This window comes from Mustela putorius, unplaced genomic scaffold, assembly GCF_011764305.1.
Source record: "Mustela putorius furo isolate JIRA1106 unplaced genomic scaffold, ASM1176430v1.1 tig00003845_pilon_pilon_pilon, whole genome shotgun sequence".
NCBI lineage: Eukaryota > Metazoa > Chordata > Mammalia > Carnivora > Mustelidae > Mustela > Mustela putorius.
In genome coordinates, this window is record NW_025421998.1 from 72,513,837 (window position 1) to 72,536,606 (window position 22,770).

Genomic DNA, 22,770 nt, shown 5'->3' on the forward strand with positions numbered 1-22,770 from the left:
CTACTCCTAGTCAGCTACATGTATTTTGAACCCTGTAATTGACTTGGATTTCCTTGTGAGATTAGAACATTAAACTCAAAGCAGGTAATAATAAATTGAAGTCCCTGAGACCTTCTTTTCTACTCCAGGCAATGTTCTGTTCTTTCTTCGCTTTCTCTAGAACATACGGCCGAGAGCCTGGAGGTTGCATTTACAATTTCGGGTGTACAATGTATACCTGTCTTGTTTCTATATTCGCTTAAGCCTACTGAAGGCAAATGGCAAGGACCACACCTCTTTACATACCTAAATGCACTCAGCACAGTGGATAAGTACATTGATTAATCGGGTTTAAAAGAAAAAAACCTCACTTCACCGTTCCTTTGTTTTTTTCTAGAAAATCGAATTCTCTTTTGCAAAAAATGCTGTTTTGTTAAAATGATAACTTATTTCACAACTCATTCTCTCCCCTTTCCTGCTGCTATTGCTGTTTTTAAAAATACAGCATTCTGTTTCCACTATGATTTTGGTCGAGTCTTAAATTTGTTCTAATTAAGGCAGATTTCCTTCAACTCACTTTCAATAATCACAACTTCAGTCCTGTTAATGACATGCACTCTAAGTAACTCAAGCTGAACAGAGTCCACTGTCATAAGGAAGGAAGTGATTTCCACTGGTATTCCTTGCACCCAGAGCTAGAACTGACATTTCGTTATGCGTGGTGACACGGCCCCTCTTCGGGAGGAGAAGTAAAAAGTATTTCCTACAAATACGCAACAGGCACCTGACCTGTTGGATCAGGTTACATCAGGTTATGTTGTGTTACATGATGTGACATGCCCTGAAGTGACCTGAGGCAATGTCATTCTGTGTTACCCCGGTGGAGTGGCGCTGCTCTTCATTAAACAGCCATGGGAAGGCTCATCAGCAGTGGTCACAAACCACTCTCATGCCGCCTTTGCAAAGAAGTAGAGAATCAGCCACGGTCTGAACTCTTCCTCCCGGGAGTCATTTAAGGAAATCAAAGAACACAAGAATCACACAAGTTTCCATTGTTTTAAAAGAGGAATGAAAATTCTAAGGTAAGACGTGTTTCTGTGACAAGGATCATACATGGCCGAGGAACAACCTGGGCTCTGAAATAAAAAATGTTCCATTATGAACATTTCTAGTATTCTTAAAGTAATCACAAGATGCAGATCAGTTTACCTACTTTTTTCTTTTTTAACATAAAATCTGTTCATAATGACCCTTTCCAATGATTAAAAGTGATCTTTTAAAATTATACATTGTGTAAACTGGAAGCCCCTATAAAAAGGTGGAATGAAAGTACGTCTTTAGTCTTACCCTTGGAATGATTTTTATCAAGACAGTGGCTCTCAGGAAGAAACTATCTTAAATTATTACATTATGTGATATTATGTAAAAGGAATCCATTGTGCTTGGTCATTTCTTCTAATGATTTTAATAGTATTTTCCTATTGATATATCTTGCATATAAATTCAGTTTTAATGATCTGCATAAAGAACTGAACAATATTACATAGGTACATCTATCTAGTGATTTTAGAGTAATTACTGGTGCATGGAACAGAATATAACCTTTTGGTTATATTCTGCAGTAAAAGGAATAGGTTAGAGAGGTTTTTATGCAAATTAGAAATGCTCTGTGTTGGAAGCCTAATTGTACTTTTTATTGTTAGACAAGTCAATACTGCTTTAATACACATTTTATAAGCTTCTTGCTGAAATTGTATATGAAAGGGATTGGTTTCCATAGATGAAAGGCATAATCTTAACAATGAGGCCACATAAGCAGAGTGGTTGAAGTACTGATAAAGGATTTGTTAGCTCCAACATAGAATAAGTCTTATTAGCCTTATTAGTCACCACTGTTTGACCCACTACTATTAACTGTGCGAGTCACATGCATTGCAAACTAGGTTGGAACAGCACCGTGTTTGGCCATTTAGAATAAATGTAATCTAATACGAACAGCATTCAACTGCGAAGAAGTAAGGGCCATATCTTGTCCTTTAGTGTCCTCCTCATTCCCAGGGAGTTGCTTGATTATTGGAAATCTTAATTTTCAAAAACATTTGATATTTAGGTAATCAAAGTTCAAAAATATCAAATGTAATGTTCAACTTCTCTTTGAAATCAACACAACTCATATGAGAGGAAATACAAAAATAAAAGGTCATTGATTATAACATCAGAGAAATTTAAGATGATTAAAACATCAAATAGAAGTTCTATTAAATCCAAATCATGTGCATTTATCCTTTGTGTCATTTTCATTTACAATTCATCATGTTTCCCCCTTAATTTAATGATGTGATAGATTAAGAATGGTTGTCATATAAAACTAATATTGCTAGAAAGAAAATTCTATAAATAATAAAGTTTAAAAATCCAAAATCATAAAAGAAAAGCCTATGTCGAAGCACTTATCTTTAAATAATAGGGTTGTAGCAGAGTCAGAGTGGATAATGTAGCTGCTCTGCTCCTACCTACATTCAGAACCTGCTTTTCTAAACCTCTAGCCAATTTTTTCTGCCACAGGTATTTACAATAAATTTATTACTACTTAAGTCAATAATTTCTGTTGCTTTTAGTTAAGAATTCTGACTGAACCATGTATTCCTTAATTTGCACTGAGAAGAAATATTTGTTTATCAAAGATGTATATAGACTAATAAATTAGAATTACACTATTATTAGACTAATAAACTATTATTATTAGACTAATAAATCTGAATTACAGATAAAACATAATCAAACAAAGAGAAAACCATAAACTAGCATAGAAGATAGTTATTCATGTGATCATGTTATTGGGAGGACTACATCCATTCACTAGGTCATTCATGGAATACTTACTAACATTTACAATGTTAGAAGAACTCTCATGGGCAACTAGATGTATGGAAGCAAGGTGGGAAGAAGTGTTGAGTTCTAGATATATTTTGAAAACAGAACAAACAGAACTTACTGAAAGACATGATGAGATATAAGAATATGTAAGGTATCAATCATTTGTTTTGGCAATTAACATTTCTTGACTATTTGACTATTTGCTGAGATATGAAAGGCTAAAGGGAGAACAGGTTTATGGAGTATGACGATGAAGAGTTTGGTTTTGAATTTGGTTTGAGATGCCCATCAGAAATCTAAGTGGAAATACTGAGGAAAGAATTGAATGTTTAAGAGTCTGCATTTACATCCAAGAGCCTGTGATAGGCAGAAGAATGGCCCCCCAAAGCTGTCCGTGCCCTACTCCCCAGAACCTGTGAATAGCAAAGGCAGATTTAGATTGCTAACCAGGTGACCATAAAATAAGGAGATTATCCTGGATAATCAGGGTTGGCCCCCCAAAATCCCAAAGGTCTATAAATGCAGAAGTGGGAGGGAGAAGAGTCATTGTCAGAGTGACGTGATGTGACAAAGACTTCAGAGGCCATCGCTGGCTCTCAAGATGGAGGGAGGGGCTACAAGCCAAGGAATGCAGAGGCCTTTTGAAAAGGTGAGGAAAAAGGTTTGTCCCTAGAGCCTCCCGAAAGGAATGGAGGCTGCAGGCCTCTTGATTTTAGCTCAGGAGACCCATTGTAGACTTCCGTCCTCCAGAGCACTAGATAATTCTGTGTTGTTTTAAGGCACTAAATTTGTGGTAAGTCAGACATCATGACAGCCTTGGATGTCTCCACATTAACAGTGGATGAAAGGAATAACAACAGCAATAGCAGCAATGCCTCCTTCCTAAGGCTACAGATTGGAGTCAAAGGACCAAGTCCCCAGGAGGCGATTTCAAGGAAAATAAAAAGGAACATATACATTGCTGTATAAATGGCAAGTTAAAAATTATCAATTAACCTATCAATTACCTTAAATGTTTGAGTGGGTTGAGAGATTTACAGTTTTGGGGGAAAGCTAGAGCTGTCAAATTAGTGACAAATACACAGAAAACTAAACAACACTGAAACTAAGAAACAGCAGGAAAATAGGCAGTCATATTTTCAAATTAAGAAAAAGTTATATAAAAAAGAAAATATGGTCATAATATACTTTATAGCTTAAACCTTAGCAATATTTACCTATTGGTAACACTGCAAACACCAATTCTGTAGTTAACAAGAATTGTGGGATATTAGAATAAAGATGGGAAAAGTATGTTAGCAGTGGAGGAGTGTTGTAAAACATCTAAAATAGACCAAAAAGTCTAAAATAATCTAAAATATTCTAAAATAAAAAAGTCAAAAATCAGCAAATTAAATATGTTATTTAAAAGCATGAAGGTAATGGCACAAAGAAAGAACTAAACAAAATTGAAAGTTATTGTCACTGGAGAACAGGAGTGCTATATTTCATACAAATTTTAGAACTTTATGATTTTTAAAAACTCTACATCTATTACGTTGATAAAAATGAAAATTAAATTTTAAAAAGAAGAAGTGTAAATAGATGCTGGGGGTAGGATAAATATTTCCTGGAGATTAGTAGAGATTCAGGGAAAAAGTGGTCTCCATAGGTATGGGCTGGGTCAGCTCTAATCAAAATTACCAGTAGGCAAATTATCTAAAGTATCTCGTGTAACAACATAAAGAAGGTTAAAATCTTTTTTAAAGCTAAGTTATGACACTCAAATGACATGAATAGGATGGGAGAAAATCCTTTTATAATAATACTGTGTTCTTTCTTACAGACATAAAACTAAATTATCTTATAATATATTTTAGGATAGTTATTTGCTTTTTGCCTAAAAGTGATTATTCCTTTGTGAAGAACAAGGTCATTTGATCACCTTATTTTAGGGTAGATGCTGATTCAACGGAAAGAAAGGCCTTCTCTGGGCATGAGCACTACCTGTAAGATAAAGAAATCAGCCAGCCCCAGAGACAGTCTATAAGAGGAAAGAGAAAGGATGAACAAAGGAAGAAAACTGGAGAATCAGAGGTAAGTTGATGAAAATTAACTCACTGATTCATGAACCTGTCTTAGGAAGCACTGGACTAAATGTAATCCATAAAGTCCTTCCATGTCTAAAATTAAAATGTTATTTTAATTTTAGACATGGAAGACAGAGGTTAACACCTACCCTGTGTATGATGTTAATATGGATTACTTGCTGCTACAGGGCAAGATCGAGGTTTAACTTAAATGTGTAGAGGGCCAAGAACAGCATGACAGATAGGTAGGATCCCCATGGGATTAACTGTCCAAATTGGGGCATTTTGAGACAGAAAAAGGAGGCGCTACTAATAACTACTGGCTTACATCATTACTGGTCGGGAGCAAATTGGAATGTATGGTCACTCGACACAGAGATGACTTCTTATGCTGAGCTAACACTATCTCAGCCACTGGATAGTCAGCATGAAATAAGCAGCTGTGTTGGTTTTTAAAGCGTACCTAATTGATGAACATCTGGTGGCAGGTAGCCAGCCCATTAAAAATCAATTATACTCAACGACTTGCATCTGAGCCATACTGCACCAATCTCCTCACACTCATCAGATCCACATGTTCCTGAATAAACACACACACCACTCAAGCCAGTGCCTTTGAACTTTGTGTGGTTGGAAGTGAATTTCACCAGTGGCTTTCCTCTGACCCACCATGAAGAGAAGAATTCCTGTTGGTCCACTCCTGATTGTTGACAGGTCAAGAGACCTGGCAGCAGTTTGAATAAAGCTCTAAATTCAAGGGTATCCAGACCAGTCACTGCTCTTTGTAACTTTTTAGGTAGAATATATAACAGAAATACCGGAAGCTATGTAACATAATAGTAAGGAAGAGACAGTGACCAGAAACTAGATTTAGGGTATGATCAGGGAATTAAAAATTAGTAGTGAAAGCAGGAGTATAGCTTCAGAAGAGGGTGTGGAAAAGCCTGCCACACAAATCTCAGCTCAGAAGTTGGTTTTTATGTTGGGAGTTTCTATCTGTAGCATACACCAGAGAATAATTAATGAACCATCCAGCTTTTTCTTATGAGAGGCATAATCCAAAGAGTTATTGCAGCAGGGATTGGTGGGTTGGAAAAGAGGATGGACCCAGTGCCTTGAATAACACCCTGGAGCAAAACCAAACTTTCCTCATTAAAGCCACCCTTGGATCATAACTTGAAAAGCATTGGGGATGTCTGGAATGAATCCTGGATCTTCAGCAGGCCATGAGAGCTATCATATAGAGTCCATTTCTACATAAGATAAGATCATTTTAAAAAATAACTTTACATTAATGATCATCTAAGAACTACTTCTGAATACATAGGACTATGGTTGTAACTGGGTCTGGCCATTATCTTTTACCTGCCCAATAGCTAACAGGCCAGTAACAATGAAGTGTTTTACATTTTTTGTATGTAAGATTTAGGATGAACATGAACACAATTTTATGTAATGTCATGCAAATGACAGACATAAAAAATAAGATCTCTTATAGATCAACATATAGCTTTAAACATAAATTACATAAAATAAGTGGGTTAATTATCTTGACTTTATACATAAAACACCTTTTCTTTCTGCTATTTTACACTATATGATTGTCTCTTTGTAATTACAATTTAATTTTTAAATTTGGAAAGGACCTTAGAGGTCATTTAGTTCATGCTCCTTCTTCATAGTTAAAGTAACCAAGGCCTCGAAGGGGAACCTGGGTCAGATTTACCTGAGGTTATGCACATTCTACAAGGATATTGGAGACTCGAAGCCAGATCTCCTGGCTCCTGGTCCACAGCTATATTTCTTCAACTGTTCTTTTTTTTTTTTTAATGTAAAGCTTCTATTTCATATGGACATAGTTATGAAGAACTAAGCCTGATTATGGCATAATATAACTTAAACCCATACTGAATCTTTGGAACTGAAATATAAGCAAACTACAGTTGTTAAGCTGTTAACTCTTCCTTCCACTGGCCTTAATAATCCATCATTTGACCTTTGCAATTTCTTTTGATGGTCACGTATACAAATATAACACACACACACACACACAGACTTATGGGCTATGTACATACTGAATATTCATGAGTGTACATACATTTTAAATTTACACTGTAGGGGCACCTGGGTGGCTCAGTTGGGTAAGCAGCCAATGCCCAATTTCAGCTCAGGTCATGATCTCAGGGTCAGTCACGAGATAGAGCCCTGCGTCAGGCTCCTGGAGCCTGTTAAAGATTCTCTCTCCCTCTCCCTCTGCCCTTGCTTCCCATCTCTCTCTCTCTCTCTCTCTTACTCTAAAAAATTACACTGTGAAATATAATTTTACATTAGAGTTTAATCTAGAAAAATTAGGTCAGAACTTTCCCTTGTATTCAATACATATTTGAAAACTGTAAAAGCTACCATTCATCAACTTTTGCTAAACAGCTCAATGTTTCTGTACAGCTTTCAGTTAGTTGCGTTTTTAGCTGTGTTCTTAAAACTACCTGCCCCCTCATCAGAAGACACCATTTCAGTTTCCCTCCAGCCTAAGAAATAATCATTCAAGCACTTTATTGTGTGGTGACTTTTTCTGACAACATCTGTTGCTCTGAAACAGAAAAGTACCCAGCGTGACAAAGAGAGTGTTTTCTACGATTTTACCCATGCTGAAAAAGATAGGCCAGAGAGCTGTACGACCCATAACAATGTGAAAATCTTTATATGAAGTTGTTCACCAGAGACTCGTCAATAGGCTGAGCCATATTGGATCTGGCAGTCTTTCTACTGGGACAGTCTTTGCCTTGAAGTACTATCTTTTCTCTTTTTCAATGTCAGCCTGAAGGCTCTTAGACAACATATGTTCATTTCATGTCTTAGAGATATTGCTTCTGGTATTGCAAATGCATTACCACATTGAGCTTTTTTGTAAAACAGATGGTACATATTAAGGTCTCTGTTTCTTGTACGATTTCTGTAACAATGGCCCCGCATTCTTCACGTTGACAAAAGTATCATCAACATCATGCAGGGCGGCCCTAGATTATGTCAGGATGGTAAATGAACACTTCAAACGGAAAGATCAATGACGAAGGTGAAATAGACCCTTAGAGAACTCCGAACTGAAACTGGTCATTTCTTGAAATTGTTCCCTTAGTTAGGAATTATCCTGTTCTACTCTTTCAAGGCCCTCTGTCAAATTGTGTTTCAAGTAGTACAAAAGCATGTATACAGAGTAGTCAACTTTCAGAAATGAGGTTATGAAGTAGACTTCCCTGACCTCCTGGTTAAGTGAAATCTTAAATTAAACTGCTGTTACAGGATTTTTTAGGGAAGTCATTTAGGACTAACTGGAATCACTCTAAAAAGCCGGGCTATCATCAGGTTTGAAAATCAGGTTTGGGTTTCCCTAAATAAGCTTATGGCATTAGCTACTATTCATAATTTATTTGGAATACTCTATTTAGTTCACTAAAGGAAAGAACTGAATTGAAGAACTAAAAGCAGTTTTTGGATTCAGCAAATCTGTGAATTTGGAGATTTATATTCCTATCTCCCACATGCCTTTGTCTACAAAACAGGCTGCTAATCTATGTCTCTTAGATGGATACCAATGTTCAGAATGCTTTTGGTTTTCTCTATGGAGAGAAAGACCTTAAAATAAGTACATTTACTTGTATAAGCTCTCATTTTGTGTTAATTTTGTTTTGTGTATTGGTTTTGATAAGAGTTTTTAACTGAAATCACACACAATTGAACACAACTGAACCACACACAATTAAACAACCAGGACCTACTTATCAAATCCCTATTATATGGCAGGCAGTTTTCTAAATACTAGAATAAAATAGAGAGAGAGAGAGAAAATTCCTGTCCTTCTGGAGCTTACATTCTAGGAAGTCAGTAGATAAACTTTTATATTTATTATGTTCTTAGAAATTAGTGCAAGCTACAAAGAGGAAGAACTATTTTTCTTTCACAAGAGAAGATAAAAAAAACGTGTCTGCTTTTTCAATATAAACATTTGACACACAATTACGCAAGTGATAGGAAGAGTCTAAGACCACATGAATGTCTGCTGATCTTACACTGTTCCTGGACCTTGCTACTTGGTAAGAGAGGTTTTGACTTCTTTCAGCCAATTCTAACCTTTTTACAAAAATAAAACATTTTGATAAAGGGGATTTTTATTGGAGGGCTTGGGGCTTCAGTGCCCTTGCAAACCACATGCAATTTTAGGGCTCTGTGATTATGGTTGTCATCAACAAACAATCTTTAAGTGCAAAATATTCAAACAATCTTTAAGTGTAAAATATTCTGTTAGACCAAAAGAAAACAGTGAGATAAGATTTTATTTAAAAAGGTCAATAAATAAATAAATAAAAAGGTCAAATCATGGGATGCCTGGGTGGCTCAGTCAATTGAGCATCTGTCTTTGGGCTCAGGTGGTGATCCCAGGGTCCTGGGATTGAGTCCCACATCGGGGTCCTTGCCCAGTGGGCAGCCTGCTTCTCCCTTCACCTGCCATTCTCCCTGCCTGTGTGCTCTCTCTCTCTGACAAATCTTAAGAAAATAATAAAAAAATAATAAATAAAAAGCTCAAATCTAATAATAAAGCAGGATGTACACATGGAAGTTGAATGATAGAACAAGATAGTAAGTGCTAAGATAAATTAGATGATATAAAAATGTAAGCACTACAAATTGAGAAGAAGTAATGATTACCAAAGAGTTGTACTCAAGAAGACTTCTTCAAAGAAATGAGAATGAAGCTGGACCTTGAACTTATGACTGGCATGGCCAGCAGTCTCTTGTCTTCCCCTTTCATGTGAGTGTCTTGTTTGAAGGCAAGTTACATGGTATACCATTATAGTAAATTAAAAGCATTCAGGAAGTCTACATATTTGAACACAGGCATAAAGAGCAGAGAAAGAAAATTTAAATGCAGAATGCAACTTTACTCTGGAGAAGACAAATTTCTTCTCCTTCACCATGGAATGGTCCAGTATAATTAACCTGCCATCAGGTCCTAATGCACACATACAATGCTATAACTGGTGTCTAGGATTAGACATTATGGATAAACCGTGCATTGTACGTACTCCACAATCAAGTCATCCTTCGTGTAGACACCCATATTGTTGAGCCTACGTATAACTTTTATTTGGCTTCCTTATGATACTGTTCATGAGCTCATGGAGTCAACTCCCCTAAAAAGGAGGTGTTCAATATCCAAATAGTCTTAGGGATCCTTCTAGTAAGAATTCTTATATAATGGTAATATAAATAGTACAATGCGGCACCAGTAGCTCTGTAGGAAAAGAAAAGCAACAGAGAGGACCCCAAAATACCCAAAGACATTTATTAGAAAGGGTGGTAAGCCCTTTTAAAAAGCAGCTGCAAATGGAGAGAAGTTTGCACATTTAATGCAGTGAAAACACGGGATTCATTTCAAGGTGAGCAGGCTGAGGCAGGCAGGCAAATACTTGAAACCAAAGCAAAGCAAAACAAAACAAAGACAAAAACCCGAGTTCCTTTCCTAGACAAACACACACAGATAACAAAATAAATTACTGAAGCTCGGATGTAAATCAAGCAAGAGGGGAAGAATAACAGCGAAATAAAGACAAGGTCCAGATAAAAAGGAAGAAGGACAGCAGGGAAAGCAAATCTCAGAAAGTATTTTGATCTTTCTGCAAAAAGAACCAAAGCAGGATCTCTAGAGTCAGTTCTTCTAGAGAAAATAGAAAAACTACCCTGACCACTCCTTCTTAAAAGTTTAAGTAAACGAATTTTATGTAAGAATGTGCAATATAAAAGGAATCCCATACAACATTGTAAGAAATGAGAACAAAGAGAATAGCATCCTCTCTGATAATAAAAGCATGCCACAAAACCTGTCTGCAAAATGGATACAAAAAGTAACCAAATATGTCAAAATGAGCTCAAAAAAAAAATAAATAGAAGACAGGAAAGAGCACCATAAATAAGAATTAGAAACACTCAGCCAGAAGGACGTCTGTAGAAAAAAATAAAATAAAAAGTCATTTCACAAAGGAAAGTTAAATGAGAAGAAACACAAACTTGAATAAACAGGCAAAACTAAACTACATAATTCAGGGAGGCATACAAATTTAAGAATAATAAGAAAGAAAGCAAGAAAATTATTACCACAAAAGTCAGAATAGTGGGTAAGGAGGATATTGTGAACTCATCTCTTGATCTAGCTAATAATTGCAAGGCTTATTACTCATTCAACTATACATTCACGCTTTTCCCCTATGTATAGAGTATATTTCACAATTTTTAAATGTTTGAAGCATTTAAAAGTTATAGTATATCATAACCGAAGTTCAAGTAAACTCAATGATATTCCAATTTTTCTTATGATGATTACATTAATCTTTCATATACAATATCTTTTCATATAATAACCTTTATATTTTTTAATATTATTTTTTTCTCTTTTTGTGAATGTCCCCATTATTGATACTATAAAGCAGCCTGATGAATTATCTAGTGTTAGATGCTGACATTTTTTTAGGTCTTCAAGACACAGCCATGAATGAGCCCTCTGAGCTCCTCACCCTCAAGGAACTGACAGTCTAATTTAACTTCCCTAAATCTAAATATGTCATCATAATCCCTTTAATACCACATGTTGGATAGGATTGCCCTAAGAATTAAATATCTGGCTTAATGCCTGGCACCAGCAACTGTTCAGTAAAATTTGGTTCCATTCCCCATTCCCAAGAAGGAATAGCAGATTTTATAGTTCTAGTTCCACCGCAGGAAAAAAAAGCAAAAACAAAATAAAAAACAAAACCATGAAACTGTGTAGTTCCATGTATATCAAACTGTATTCTTCATTCCACTCATAGCTTTTATCAGTCCAAGCTACAAATGAAAACTCAAAACAAGATCAGAAAACCAGGGCTCGGGGCACCTGGATGGCTCAGTGGTTTAAGCCTCTGCTTTCCGTTCAGCTCATGGTCTCAGGGTCCTGGGATCAAGCCCTGCATCGGGCTCTCTGCTCACTTGGAGCCTGCTTCCCGATCTCTCTCTGCCTGCCTCTCTGCCTACTTGTGATCTCTTTCTGTCAAAGGAATAAATAAAATCTTTAAAGAAGAAAAGAAAAGAAAACCAGGGCTCAGGGGCCAAATCTGGCCCATCTTTTGTCTATATAAATAAATTTTATTAGAAAACACATATACACACACACACACAAGAGTGAATCAATAATAGATATATTAAGAAAAATGGATGGTGAAAAAGAACAATTTTAGAACCCAAAGAAAGAACACGAGGTACTGTGGCAATGGTGGCCTACAAAGGTGAATCCATTTAGCTGAATATAATTCTCAGAAAGAGCTAATCCAAGGTGTTGAAATAGACTGAAGATATAAAACAGATCACCAAGCATTAATTCTGGAAAAAATGCTTTGTCTTTGGGTAAGAACAGCAGTAATGCATGGCACGTCCGTCTGCTGGTGCTATGGTCCTTCTCTTCCCCCTCTTCTGGCTTGGCCACATACACATACACACCCTCAAACTTAGGTGCTCAAGATCAATAGCTTAGTACACAACCAACAGCTTTCCTGTCAGAGAGGACAAAGTTGATTTGGAGCAGGAGGTTAAAACTTCTAGCTTTGTCAGATAAATGTGGCAATTATGGTAAGGAACAAATTTCCATAGAAAAGACATGGGAAAATCCACAGTTGGTGTGAGAGGCAAACCAGCCAGAATTGAAGGAAGATCCTAAAAGGACACAGAGCTTGGTAAGTTCTGCACACATCTCTGACTGACTGGGAAGCTGAACATCTACAGAGGAGACTCAGGGGAATGCAGAAGAAATTAAAAGGCAAGAAAGAGATGTGAGGACTGGATGAACATTGAATGTACTCTCCAACTCACACACAAATGGATCACAGAAGGTGGTAGCCTTATGAACTTGAAACATTTTAACACAACCTCTGCCCACATCATTGACTGCCTCATAAGCCATGTAGTTATAGGAGGAAGTCAGGGAAATCAGAATAAAAGAATGGAGCAGACATATCAGCACTTAAAAATAACAGGAAAAAGATTTCTGGAGTAAGACAAGCTACCAAAACAAACAAAACAAAACATCCCCCCAAATCAAAAAGCCACATACAAAAAGTTGCTAGAAAAATAAATTAAAATATGGGGTTACTAAAATAGATTGTCTACAATGTTTAGATTTCAACCCAAAATTAGGAGAAGTCCAAAGAACCAGCAATTTGTTACCCATACACTCTTCATTAGAAACCATTTGCAACTGATCTTAGATTTTGCAGTTAGCAAAGACTTCGAAGAAGCTAGGTATTTGTGAAACATCTTATAGGTGAACGATTCTTTGATTCTTGAGTTATTTACAAATGACTTGCATATTTCATATATTTGGAGGATTTCCCAACTTTTTTTTGTTCTTGATTTCTTAATTTAATTCTGATTTACTAGGATATTTTTCTTTGTATTATCTCCCTCCTTTTTAATTTCTCATGGCTTGTTTTATGCTGTAGCATAATGTGATGGTCTTAAACAGTTGATTACTGTTCAACTATATAAATTTAGTAAAAATTAAAGTGGATGAACTTTATGGTATGTAAATTATATCCCATTAAATAGGCTTAAAATGATATCAAAGAGATAGCAGGTTTTAAGAGACAGCCACAGATATATAATATAGGAAAAGACCATGAAATATATGTATAATAGTTGTCCTCAAAGAAGAAAACCAAAGCAATGGAATGGAACAATTACTGAAATGGGTAGCTCAAAAATACCTCTTGAAATTAAAAAAATATATATTGAAAGCACACACTAAAAGAGCACAATGCCTATCTAGAAGAACTTACACAGAACAACCAACACCAAGGCATATTTTGTAAGTCCAATTATCATTGTATAAAATAAGATCAGCAAAGCAGATAGTCTCCTAGGTCACCTGATAATGAAGGGCAAAAGGGAGAAAACACAAAAATTAAAAATCATAAATGGAAGATATCTAAAGAATTTTTTAAAAATCACAAAGTAAAGATCTATTTGACTTATCTCTGTCTGTATATGCTTTAAATTTAAAAAGAAATTCATTTTTAAAGGAATCTTGTACTCACAAAACTGACCTCAGTAAAGACAAAAAGTCTAAACAGGGCAATCACCACAGAAAAAGTAGAGAAAATCATAAAGACCTCACTCTAATTCCCCACCCCTAATGCACACAGTAGATCACCAAGCCCAATATTCACCTCGGGTATCTCCCACACATTTATATCTTAGATGATGTCTGTGCTACTTGAACTATTTCAGAGTATGGAAAATGAGCGAAACGTCCAACTTCATTTTTCTCTATTAAGCACCACTGTATTGTTTTGGAGGACTACATTTCAGGTTTTTATTTTTATTTTTTTTAAATTTATGACTCTAACAACTTTAGTGAGGCTATAATTTTTCTACCATAAAATCTGTTTTCATTTTAAATGTACAAATGAACAATTTTTAGTATATTGCCAACTTGTGCTATCACCATCACTACAATCTACTCTTTGTACATTTCCATCACTCCAGTAAGATCCCCTTCCCATTTATAGATAATCTTCATTCTGACTTCTAGCCCTAGGCACCCACTAATTTACTTTCCAGCTCTAGAGATTTGACTTTATTAGACATTTCATAAAATTAATTCATACAATATGTTGTCTTTTGTGTCTGCCTTCTTTGATTTAGCATACGGTTTTTCAGGTTCATCCACATTATAGTATATATCAGCATTTCCCTTTTATCAATTTAATTTTCAAAAGGAAGTATGATAGCGGTTCCAAAATATGACAAAAAAATTAACCAAAAAATAAAGATACAGATCAACCACACTTTTAAATATCAAAGTGAAAATCTCTTATGAAATACTTGCAAACAGGATCCTACCATCTTATTAATAGAGCTAAAGAGAAAGTCTATATGATTATTTTCCTGGATACAGAATAACATTTGCAAAAATGTAACTCCATTTATTTAAAACACTGGACAAAATTGGAGCTGATGGATACTTTCTTACTATGATAAAATGTATATCCTTTAATCCAAAAGCCAGGCCCTTAATGTGAAGATAGAGGCTTTCCAAGTAAAGCCAGGAATAAGACAAAGATGCCTACTGTGTTAATATTAATATATTATTGTTTTAGGGGTTATTCAGCCAAAGCATTCAGAATTGTAGAGATTGGAACTGGCATACCTTTCAAATGACATGATTATATGTCTACAAAACTGAAAGGAATCATAGAGAAACCACTGAAAACAGTAAGAAAATTTAATGAATTTCAGGTGCATTCATTTCTATTGCTGCTGTAACAAATTATCAAAACATAGTAGCTTAAAACAATGAAAATGTATTACCTTAGAGTTCTCAGTCTAAGTTAGAATAAAGGTGTTGGCAGGACTACACCTCTTCTGGAGGCCCTAGGGGAAAATTCTGTTTCCTTACTTTTTCCAGGTTCTTGAAGCCATCATCATTTCCTTTTTTGTGGCCCCTTTTATCTTTGAAACCGGAGATAGCAAATCAAGTCTTTCTCACATCAGATCTCTGTAAACAATGACTCTCCTACCTCCCTGCCTCCCACTTCCATTTTTGTTGGATTCTTGTAATAACATTGGCCCCACCTGTATAACTAGGATGAGCTCCCTCTGTTAAGGTCAGTTGATTAGCACCCTTAATTCCACCTGCAACCTTAATTCCCCTTTCCATTCAACCTAACAGATTCAGATTCTGAGGATGAGAATGAACATGTCTAGGAGTGGGATGGGGAGCTTGACTCTGCTTACCCCAGGAGGTTATAAAATTAATTTCCAAAAATCAAAAGTATTCATATATAAAAACCAAAAGAGGAAAATAAAAGAAGTGGAAGGGGGAGGGGGGAGGAAATATGGAGGAAAAGACTCCATTTATCATAGCAAAGAGAAAAAAAAATACATGAACATAGATTTAACAAGAAATACACAAAATATTTATAGGAAACTAGAAAACATTCATAAAAACACAAAAGTAGACTTGGAATAAATGAGAAAATATATCATGTATTCAGATAGGAATGTTCAATGTAAAAGTGGCAGTTCTTAATTTATATACTATACTTAGTGCAGCCTCAATAAAAAAAAAAATTACCACTATGTTTCTGTCTGGATCTAGAGAATATAATTATATGGTGCAATCTGATGACTTAACAAACAATGGTAGTCTTAAAAACTTGGGAAATGAAGAGCAATAAAAGCATACCATAAAGCCTATGCAATGAAAACTGTATGAGGTGGGCTCATGAATAGATAGAATATATTACTTATCTATTACTATGTAACAAATTTCCCCAAATTGATGAGCTTAAAACAGCATCTATTTCTTACCTCACTCTTATTCTCAGAATCAGGAATCTAGCTGGGGCTTAGCCAGGTAGTTCTGACTCAGGGTCTATCATGGGGCTGTAGCCAAATAGTAGGCTAGGGATGCAGTCATCAGAAGTTGAGCCATGTAGCCACACAACACAGCAGCTGGCTTCTCCCAGGTTGAGTGATGAGAGAACGTGAAAGAGAGAGAGAGACAGAAAGAGACAGAACACAAACTCAAGATGGAAGCCACAGCCTCTTCTATCATCTAATCTCCAAAGTGACATATCATCATTTTTGCCACAAACCATAGTTTATAAGTAAGTCACTATGCCTGATCCTCACCCAAGGGCAGGGAAATTTAAGTTCCACTTCGTGGAATGGGGATAGAGTATCAAAAGACTTGTGGTCATATTTTTTTAAAACTACCATGAAGATAGATGAAATAGCTCAGAAATAAACACAGCTGCATGCATGAGTGAATTTAATATATAATAAATAGATACCATGTAAATAACATATGTATTACAAAATAATTTGACCTCTCAAATTGTTGTAAAAAAAATGGAAACTGGATAGCTATGTATCCATTGATCCCTCTTGTAGGAATCTATCCCAAAGATATACTGACAAAAATACGAAAATACATATGCATAGGATTATTTATAGTATAAAAAGGAAACAACTTAAATGCCTCTTACTAGGTAAATGAAAAAGGATTGAACTTTCTATGGCAGTTCTATACAACAGAAGATTAGACAGCCATAAAAAAGTATAAAGAATCTCTGTATTCTACCAAGAAGTGATCGTTAAAAATATTAAGTGATTACAAGCAAGGTGGAGGAAAGTGTGTAGTATGCAATTATGTTATCTAACAAAGGGGGTATACAAGTATTTGTGTTTTGGGTATCACAAAAAAAAAAAAAAAGGGATAACTTATGAAATTTGGTCACCTGAAGTAAAATAGGGAAAAAGAGACAGTGTTAAAAGCTTGTCTTCTTTGAATGTACCTGCATATGTTGGTTTAATTTTGTAATTCTTTTATACATTAGTAAAAATGTAGTATAAGTATAAAATAAAGTCTAAAATTAGTATAAAATTTAACTGAAAAATAATTCTTAACTGTTGAAAAGAATAGGAAAATCTTTAATATATACCAAGTTGCTAGAATAACTACAATAAAGAGAAACTATGATAAGTGACTTTAAAACCCAGTGATTTGACTGTATATCCTTAGTGGGATATAAGGAACTGCAACAAATTCTTAAACTGTTTTCAGTAATCATATTATGGGTCATAACATTTATACTGGCATTCTGAGACTGTTGTGTACTTAAGACAATATTTTAATTCTGTTATTCTTGATCTCATCAAGAACCAGGCTTCCTGAGTAATAAGAAAGTAGGTATAGATAGATACAAGATCAAAGAAATTTTTTAAATTCCTGATGTTCTGAATTTGAATTGAAAAATCAATATGAAGCCATGATATATTTTACCTTAAAAATAAAAGAAACAGTACACTAAATCAGGGGCCATTATACTAACGAATGTGAGTTAAAATATACATGGGCAAATCACTGAGGCCAGTGGCTTAGAGACAGGAATCAAAAAACTCTATATTTAGACAAGATGTTTGGCTTTGGTTATTATCCAATGTACTTGATAGAAAGTAAATAGACTGGAAATCTTAGTAGTAAAGAGAATTAGGAGAGCCTGGGTGGCTCAGGCAGTTAAGCATCCAACTCTGTGTGTCGGCTCAGGTCACCATCTTGGGGTGGTGGGATCAAGACCAGAATCAAGCTTGGCACTCGGTGGGGAGTCTGCTTGAGATACTCTCTCTCTCTTCCTCTGTCCCTCCCCCACCTCTCCCTCTCTCTCTCTCAAATAATAAATAAGTAAATCTTTTAAAAAAATAGTAGAGAATTCTATTAAGAATAGACTGCAATTCCAAGTTTAAAGTAATTCCTAGGCCACCAAACCTGCCCCAACAATAAGCTTCCTGCTAAAGCTGTGCCGCCTCAAAGAAGGACTCCCTTTAGGTGAGGTCAAGGAATTCAATGAACACGCCTCCCAGAGGCAGATATAAAGGCTGTGAAATTAGATAAGGGATACTCATTCCTTTGCCAGAGTATGGAGGCTTCATTAACACATGGGGATCCTTTTAAGTAAAATTTACAAACTCTAAATGGTCAATCTCCAACTCAATGTTTATGATCCTTACCATAAGAGCAATATAGAATACTTTACTATTCCTTATAGGAGAAACAACTATTTATCTATGAAGGGAAGCATATAGTGAAAATAAGAAAGCCCATGTTTCTCAGGAAATCAGAGAAACAATCCTCAACCACACAATAGAACTTACATGGTTCTGCCTGTGTTGCTGGATCAGAAGCAAACAGGAAAAAACTAAAACACAAAATGAGTAATTATATAAAAAGTAGGTTGTGTACAGAGCTATTTTCAGTGTTTGAAGACAAAAATATGAACTTGGGGAACATAGAGTAGAGCCCAAATTCCCACATACTGGTAGATTCTTTTTTTTAACATTGGCCAGTATTTAACTTCAAGACAAATTATATTTGAAAAACAATATTTATTCAAACATTTGAATATTCATGCTTTAAATTTTTTACTGTCTCTGGGATTTTCTCAAGGATTCCAGATAACTTATTTTTATGTGTTTAAAATGCAAACCAAAATACACATTAATATTGCTAATGAAATTTGGGAATCCTACATTTATGTAATTAAAACTCCACAGGTCCTAAATCCTCAATTCAAAACCACCTCCTTTCCAAATCTAGGTTATGTCTCCTGACATGAATCAATTACCCTGTAACTCCCTTGATTACACAAAACCTTGTTTACCTAAATGTTTTGCTGTCCCAAAACATTTCTGATAAATAGTGTTATACAGTCGATATGCACCTTGAGTTACATGCATTATGAATCAGAATCATTTCCTGCACACCTGTCACCTTGACATTACTTGACTGCAGTCAACATTCATTGGAAATGCAAATAATTGTAAAAGACTTGATGGTGCAGCTAGTCTTTTATCTGTCGCAGGTTCTGTCACCCATGAATATAGGAGAGTTTTTACTTGGAGTTATATATTCTATGGGCTTGAACCAATCTGAAACTGGGATCCCTTAAAAAGTTCTATATTTGATCAACTACATGAAAAGACTTATTCTGTATTTTTCCTTTTCTTAGCTATGAAAGAGGGTTTTTCTTTGTTTTGTTTCCTTTTTTTTTCTTGTAGTGAGGATGCTGTCATTGTCATTACACCTAAAGAACAGTTGGTCAATAACAAAAATATATAATTGAATTGTCACTAAGAAATTTTTAAAAATATCTCCACACTTTCAAAAAATATATGAGAATTTTAATTAATGGAAGAACAGGATCTGAGTCCGGTAAGCCAAATCTTCACTTCAAAGAGATACTATAGTCAATACAACGCTTGCAAGATATTGTTTTTCATTATTTACAGCGCTAGAGATTTAAAATAAGGGATTCATAATGGTCTGGGGAGATTTAACCAGGTTTTTCTTCAACTGAGAACAAGCTAAATAAATGTACACTCTTTCCTACAAATATTATTTTTTAAAGAGTCTTCTCCATTTCTGTAACCAAGGAAGCTAGTCCACTTTACTCAGGACAGGCAGTGAGATATATTTTCTAACAAAAGAAATAAAAATAGACATTTAATCCCTAAATCATGAGGGAGTCTTGTTTATTAAGAGTAATGCGTTTAAACATACTAGAAAACTAAAAAAATGTTTATAAGCAACATGACAAATTTAAGTCAAATACATAGTTTTTAATGAAATGAAACACTCCTTCTTATATTTACCAACTTGGAAAACATTTACTGATTACTGCAGCTGGTTACTCACTTATTATCAATCAAAGTTCCAGTAGGAGATATATATTTATTTATCTGATCAGTGAGTTAGTTTATGAGATTGTCCAGGGGTGGGTAGGCAAATTCAAATCTGTTAAGAGAGGCAGCCAGGAAGAGCAGGCCAAAACTCTTGGGTAGAAGCTGACACTGCAGCCCATAGAGGGAAACTTCTTCAGGTCGGCTATTAAGGCCCTTACACTGATCAGATCAATCCCACCCAGATTCTCCAGGATGATTTCCTTTAGATAAAAAGTCAAGTGATTGCAGATGTTAATCACACCTTCGAAATACCCCTAGATTCCTGTTTGATTGAATAACTGAATACTTAACAGCTTAGCATATAAAAATGAATAAATGTGGTCTGTGATATGAAGAAACTCAGAGTTTATTAGAAGGAAAAGTTTTTTTTTTTTTTTTAAAGATTTATTTATTTATTTGAGAAAGTGTAAGCACACATGCATAGGGGGAGGGGGAGAGGGAGAGGGAGAGGGAGGGAATCTGAGGCTGAGCTTGGAGCCTGACATAGGGCTCAGTCCTATGACCCTGACATCATGACCTGACTAGAAATCAAGAGTCAGATGCTTAACTGACTGGGCCACCAAGGTGTTCCAGTAGGAAAACGTATTTGTGTTCTACATTCATATGAGGGTTGGAATGAACACACTTTAGATTACAAAAACTTCTAAAATTTGTATGAATTCTATGTTGTATTGAAACATAAAAGAAACATGATGTGAAAAACTCAGCTTGCCTATTTATGCATAAAAACCACTGGAGATCAGAGAACAATGAACTAAACAAGGAATTCAGAGTACCTGGCTCTACTTCCCTATTGGCTATTAGATCATCCTTTGATTTTGAGTATTCCTTTAAACCCTCTGACCCTCAATTTATCTGTTAAAACTAAAACTGGTTCACAATCAAGGGTCTACACTCTAACTCAAATTCTTTTTGTGGACTGGTAGGATGCAGGAACAGGTCATGCAAATTGGGTTTATGAGAATAGAGAGTATTTTTTTTTTTTAAAGATTTTATTTATTTATCAGAGAGGGGGGGGGAGGGAGCACAGGCAGACAGAGTGGCAGGCAGAGGCAGAGGGAGAAGCAGGCTCCCTGCCGAGCAAGGAGCCCGATGTGGGACTCGATCCCAGGACGCCGGGATCATGACCTGAGCCGAAGGCAGCTGCTTAACCAACTGAGCCACCCAGGCGTCCCAGAGAATAGAGAGTATTTTAACAAATTTTCCAATGAACCGCATTGGGGGAATCAAGTTACCAGTGTGCTATGTGTGCATCTCATGTTCTCTCAAGTTGTTTGATCTTATTCTATAAAATAGAGATTTTCAAAATTATGCCTGCATTTATAAACATAGACAAAAATCTCCATCCATGCCAATTTTATTACCCAGTGCGGCGCAGGGAGGATTACAGAAAGGAGCATTCTGTGTGTTTACAGCAAATTGGTAGTATTTTGTAACTAAAAAGTACTTTTTAATTTTGTAATTAAAATGTAGAAGTGAGAGAAAAGAGGACTGCATTGAGTAATCTTATAAAAATTGAATTCTGTGAAGATGGAGTTCAAATGTGATGGTTTGTTATATTTATTAAACAGCGCACATAATGATGAACCTAACGCCTCTTCCGGAAAAATTAAATAAAGATATTTCTAACATAGGAAATCTTTGTTGTGGCTCCTAGGTGCCCAGCTGAGGTGCAGTGGACAGTGATATGTGCTGGGAAGGCTCAGGCAGAGGATTCCCCTGATCTGCATGTGCAGGGAAAGCCATTCTGAAGCAAGAGAACCATTGCTTATGAATCACAGATTATCTGGGATTCCTCAAGCAGCAGCAAGCAGCTACAAATCTCACCTATGATCTTTATTGAAATTAAATTTTTGTGGTCTCATCTCATACAATCCTTTTCCCAAAACCAATTTACATAATTTGGTATAATTTGAAATGATTGACACAGGTTGCTAATTGTTGGGGTAGAAACTAGACCCTCATAGTAGCTAAGTCTCGAAGGCAAAGGTTAGAATCCAGCAACTGGTAGTGTGGGTCGAATTGATATTAGTTTAATAATCTGTAAACTATGCAAGAAAATGTAATTGTCCTACATTACAAGGGTGGTCCTTCCACTGCACAGTTTATTCAAATGTATAATCTAAATAATTGAGTACCTCTGCCTACAAAAGAGCATTTCCTCATATGCAAACACCATTTAATAGGCAGTTAAATCCAAACAGATGGATAAAAGATGCCAGAACATAATTGGTTTGCTTTTGATTATTTCATTGATGCCAATTTACTTAAAGAGTAAGCCTGGACAAGTAGGATTTATTGTCACAGAATATTCAGTTTGACAGAGAGGAGTTAAGGGATTCAGTGATCCACTTTCAGCCTCCACACATGAAAGCTTGGGGAGAACAGAAATCTTGACCAAATCACTGGCTTTGTCTTTGCTTGGAGCTAACAATACAAACTGATAAAACTAAAGTCTATCTTCTATCGTTACTTGAGATCTCCTTAAGGGTTTCTTGGTTTCATAGTAGGTACCAAC

General features: G+C 35.7%; 1 long non-coding RNA gene across 1 annotated transcript in view; it reads left to right on the top strand.

Annotated features, from left to right (window-relative positions):
- Window positions 1–22,118, top strand: part of LOC101679517 — a 66,430-nt gene extending 44,312 nt beyond the window's left edge. The window contains exons 8-9 of the long non-coding RNA XR_001177391.2: window positions 4,791–4,932; window positions 21,910–22,118. This is a non-coding gene — a long non-coding RNA (uncharacterized LOC101679517). The remainder of the gene's footprint in view (window positions 1–4,790; window positions 4,933–21,909) is intronic.
- The last annotated feature ends 652 nt before the right edge of the window (window positions 22,119–22,770 follow it).